Source organism: Cnephaeus nilssonii (genome assembly GCF_951640355.1).
Source record: "Cnephaeus nilssonii genome assembly, chromosome: X".
NCBI lineage: Eukaryota > Metazoa > Chordata > Mammalia > Chiroptera > Vespertilionidae > Cnephaeus > Cnephaeus nilssonii.
In genome coordinates, this window is record NC_137071.1 from 34,690,125 (window position 1) to 34,696,124 (window position 6,000).

A 6,000-nucleotide genomic window follows, 5' to 3' on the forward strand; every position below is an offset into this window, starting at 1 on the left:
ATGGCCAGGCAGCAAAACTCCTTTATTTAATAAAAGAAATGTATGCTCTCATGTTAAGTGTTCTTCACACACACACACACACACACACACACACACACACACACACACGACACAAGGAAACTCTGGGAGGTGTTGGATATATCTATTACCTTGATTGTAATAAAGGTATTACAGGTGTTTGCATATTTCTAAATTCATCAAATCTTATAAAAAAAACAAGTGCAGTTTTAGTGTATGAATTATGGCTCAATAAAGCTGTTTTTAAGAAGAAATGTAGGCTTATTTTTTAAAAATAATGCAAATGCTACAGAAAAGTATAAAATGAAAACTAAAATTATCCTCCATCTACACTATCCAGAGTCACTTATAGTTAACAGTTCTTGTGCAACTTGCAAGAAATGTCTCTCATGGAATTTTTTAAAGTCTTTATTTGCTATGTACTGTATGTACTACAGTCACCCTGATGTAACACAGCGACTACATTGCACCATGTCTGGGTTACACAAGTGCTGAAAGCAAAAAGTGCCCCACAAGTACCACCTGACCTTCTTGAAAGGCAACTGAAAAAGAAATCACCAAGCTCTATTTAAAAACTAAGAAAATGGAAATTCCCTTTCTGCCTTTGACAAATATTTATCAGTGTAATGTTTTTCATTTGCACATGCTGGCAGACCCTGCTCCACTGGCATGGACCAAAAAAAAGCAAATGTCTTAGGAATCTGATGCAACTCCTCACTAATTATATTATCTGCTTCAGCCTTTTAGCCAAGAAATAGTCAGTGAATAAGAGGGGACCTATTTTTTTTGTCAGAGATATATACAAATAACTCAATTTCAGATAATACAGCTGCACTAAAAAATGTAGTAGTGACAAGAAAAAAATCATAGCATAAATGTAATAGAAGGAAATGAGAAAATGGAATTTGGTCATGTAAATAAGCTCCAAGTGGAAATAACTGAGATGAAATAGCTAAACCAAGAGGTCCACGCTGGGATAACATGAGACAGTCTAGCTTGTTTAATACTTGGCTTGGAGGAGGGGGGGTGTTTAACCACTCTGAGCATGGAATAAATCACAGGCAGCATTACAGAGTGTTAAGAAAACACACATAAGAAAGTTCTTGAAAATGTTGAGAGATAAAATCAGTTGATAAAGCATATTTAAGGTCTATTAAGCATTCTTGGGAGGGGAGCCTAATAGATGCCAGTAATTTGGTAAATTAACAAAATATATAGGGCAGGTAGAAATTGTCAGGATCATATATTTGTTGACTATATATCTAAATATATAGAGACAGATTGGTTTTTTGACATACAAATATTTGCTTTTTCTGTTATCTCCCTAAATTTCAACTTTCTCTTTGAGTAGCTATATGTAACATTATATGCGTGTGAACTTAAACATTCTTTTCACATACCCTAAGCTTCATCCAAACTGAATTGCTGCTTGTCCATTAATAATAGTAGTCTGCAGTACCTAAGGTCTGTGCCTTTATTTTTGCTGTTTCCTTCATTATGAATGTCCTTTTCTTTAATCCATCTAATTGCACCCCCCTAGTGGGATAACTAAATATTACTCTCCTGTCAAAGCCCAACTCAAAATCTAGCTTAAAATTCACCTCTTTTACCTAAGTCTTCCCAATTTCCACCCTCACTCCTCTTCACCCATCCCACCACATTCACAAGCTCTCTCTCTTCTAACACCGTCATAGGACTCCATCTGTATCTCTTTTTTAACTTTATTGCTGAAAATGTGACAGATGTACCCTTTTTTTTTTTACCATTTACCCCCTCCGTCCCGCACTCACCCCTCCCAATCCTTCACCATGTGTCCATGGGATATGCATATATGCATATAAGTTCCCCAATAATATCTCCTCACCCACCCCCATCCCCACCTTCCCTCTGAGTTTCCTCAGTCTGTTCCCCGCATCTATGTCTCTGGATTGTTTTGTTCATCAGTTTATTTTGTTTATTACATCCCACATATGAGTGAAATCATGCGACACTTATCTTTCGCTGACTGGCTTATTTTACTTAACGTAATACTCTCCAGGTCCCTCCATGCTGTCTCAAAGGGTAAGAGATCCTTCTTTGTTACAGCTGCATAGTATTCCATGGTATAAATGTACGACAGCATTTTATCCATTCATCTATTGATGGGTACTTGGGCTGTTTCCAGATCTTAGCTATTGTAAATCGTGCTGCTATGAACATAGGGGTGCATATATTCTTTCTGATTGGTATTTCAGGCTTCTTAGGATAAATTCTTAGAAGTGGGATCACTGGGTCAAATGGGAGTTCCATTTTTAATTTTTTGAAGACAATACTGTTTTCATAGTGGCTACCAGGACTGCATTCCCACCAGTGTACTAGGATTCCCTTTTCTGCACATCCTTTCCAGCCCTTGTCATTTGTTGATGATAGCCATTCTGACAGGTGTAAGGTGTTACCTCAATGTTGTTTTAATTTGAATCTCTGATAATTAGTGACTGAGTGCTTTTTTATATGTCTCTTAGCCTTCTGTATATCCACTTTGGAGAAGTGTCTATTTAGGTCCTTTGTCCATGTTTTAATTGGATTGTTTGTCTTCCTTTTGTTAAGTTGTATAAGTTCCTTATATATTTTGGAAATTAACCCCTTATTAGATGTATCATTGGCAAATATGTTCTCCCATTCAGTGAGCTCCCTTTTCAATTTGTTAATGTTTTCTTTTGCTATGCAGAAGATTTTTTTTTATGTAGTCCCATTTGTTTATTTTCTTCTTAGTTTTCCTTGCCCTAGGAGATGTACTGGCAAACATATTTGCCATGAGAGATGTCTGAGATTTTGCTGCCTTTGATTTCTTATACGACATTTGCCAATAGTAGGTTTCTGCATGATGAAAAGATGTACATATTTTGCCTGCGTTATGGGCCAGTAAACTATTTGATAAAAAGCTCTGAATAGATTCATCTTTGTATTCCTCACCTAGCAAACATACCCCAAACACACACACACAACAACAACAACAAAAAAAAAAACAAACTTTAGCACAGTGCCTTTAACCACTTCAATGCTCATATTTACAGAGAAGTTGTATTATTTATGGTGGATTTATACACAAAAAATTGAAGTAAATTTTGTTTGGATGCAATAGGTAAGTTGACATGAAAATCAGTAGCAATAATTTTTACCATCATGATTTTTATCATCAGCTACAACTCAGCAAATGCTCATTGTTAGGTATTAACATTATTTCCAATATGCACAGCAATTGAGCAATGACCTATTATTATCCTCTATACTCTATTTTCTAGATGAGGAAAAGTGAGTCTCAGAGAATTTAGGTAACTTGGCCAAGATCACACAACTAAAGTTATATGCATTCTGTATATATTTTGGAAATTGACCCCTTATCAGATGTGTCATTGGAAAATACGTTCTCCCATGCAGTGAGCTCCATTTTCATTTTGTTGATGATTTCTTTTGATGTGCAAAATTTTTATTTTTATATAGTCCCATTTGTTTACTATGGGGCTAGGAATTAAAAAGCAGAGCTAGGAATTGAACCTAGGCCTGGCTTACTTCAAAGTCTGTGCTCTTTTCATTAGCACATTTTTTTTCCGAAGCACTTTCACAACTATTATCTTATTTGAATCACCCAGCAAAAATGTGAAGTTGGCAGGGCTGGGTATGCTCTCTAATCAGCACCCCATTTATTGCTGCATCTCCCTTCAGTACACTCCAACATTCCTCTCCAGACCCACCGAGGGTCTACCACAACCCCCTTTAGCAATCTACAATCCTATAAAGACAATACTACCCCAAAATGCCTGATTAAGACCTTTAGAGGTGAGCTTAAGCATTAAGATAGTCTCCTATTCTGTAATTTTTAAAATGCTAACCCATAAAATTAAATTGTATCTTTCACTGACCAAAATATACATATACTGAGTTTTTAAAGCTTATTTCTAGATTTTCTAATGCCATCTTTCCTTCTCCCCCTTCTTCCCTTTCCTCCCTACAATCTACTTTCCCCCTCTTTCTTCCTGATCTTCCCCCTCTCCCTTTCCCTCTCTCCCTTCTGCCATGCGGATGCCATCAGCTTGGACTTAGTCTGCTTTCTGGGTAAACCAACATGGAAAAACCCCAGGAAGTAGGGGTCTAAGAAATAGAATAGAAGCCCAGATCCTTATAAAAAGTACATCCCACAGGGGTGGGATTATAGCAAGACCCTCTATTCCCCTATTAGGTTGTGATGGTGGTTGTTTAAGCAATCAGCTAGGTCAGCAGGGCCAGCACATTACCTGGGTTCAATGAAATGATTAAGAAAATCTGCTAACACTAGAAGCTATACTGGGACAGCCTTACAAGGAAACAAAATATAGGACCACCTGAATGGTGTGATTTGAAGGATGTCAAAATTGTACCTCTGTCCTAGAATATCTCTACCCACAGAAAGACCTTGAGGTGGTTACAGCCTTTCCGAATAATCTATGAAAACGAAAACACCGCAAAAGTTCCTTCTAGAACTCTGTGAGGTAGTATTTCAATAGGAATTAATTTTCCCAGAGTGACAGCTAATCAAGGGGAAAGGTGACCTTAGTATGCATTGGCCAAGAAATAAAATAATATGTTTTGTTGAGTTGTACAATTGAAAACTGTATGGTTTTATTAACCAGTATCACTCAGTAAATTCAATAAAATAAAATAAAACAAAATAAGAAAATGGTAAATGTGGTAAAGGGAGATAAAAGGGTGACAAATTTTGATTCTTTCAGAGTTGTACTGGGGTAGACAATGTTTCTATTCCATTACCTGGTGCTCTGGATCTATCATATGAGTAAAGGAAATTCTTGGAAAGTTTTTCAACTTCTAAAGGAATTTGAATTTATGCTGTCCCATTACTATATGGTGTTAATGACAATAAAAAGTTTCGATCTGTGCTAAGCACATTATGGGTTAAACTTAAGAAAGAGCTCTAACACAACCATCAGAATTATCCTTAAAATTTTTCAAAAAGGCCCTGGCCCATAGCTCAGTTGGTCAGAGCATCATCCTCATACGCCAAGGTTTTGGGTTCGATCTCCAGTCAGTGCACATGCAATTGCACCTCAGTTCTTGAGTTCGGTAAAAAAATATTTCAGAGCAAGGAACTCAAATTATAAGAGAAAAATTTATTTAGAAAGTTACAGAGGTAGTAGAAGTGAGCCAGCTGGGCTGCATAGGTTCAGGAAACAAGTTACAGAAGCAAAATAAGGGCCCTTTAGCAATCCTGAGGAAAAAAAGAACAAAGTAGGAGGGATCTCAATACCAGATATCAAGCTATATTACAAAGCCACTGTTCTCAAAATTGCCTGGTACTGGCACAAGAACAGGCATATAGACCAATGGAATAGGATAGAGAACCCAGAAATCGACCCAAACCACTATGTTCAATTAATATTTGACAAAGGAGGCAAGAGCATACAATGAAGTCAAGACAGTTTCTTTAATAAATGGTGTTGGGAAAATTGGACAGATACATGCAAAAAAATGAAACTACACCACCAACTTACACCATACACAAAAATAAACTCAAAATGAATAAAGGACTTAAACATAAGACGGGAAACCATAAAAACCTTAGAGGAATCCACAAGCAGCAAAATCTCAGACATATGCCAAAGCAATATCTTCATCGATACAGCTCCTAGGGCAATGGAAACTAAAGAGAAAATATACAAATGGGACTACATCAAAATAAAATGCTTTTACACACCAAAAGAAACCATCAACAAAACAAGAAAACCCACTGCATGGGAGAACGTATTTGCCAATGCTATATCCCATAAGGGTTTAATCTCCAACATTTACAGGGAACTCATACAACTTAACAAAAGGAAGATAAACAATCCAATCAAAAAATGGGCAAAGGACCTATATAGACACTTTTTGAAAGAGGACATACAGAAGGTCAAGAGACATATGAAAACATGCTCAAAGTCACTAATCATCTGAGAGATGCAAATCAAAACG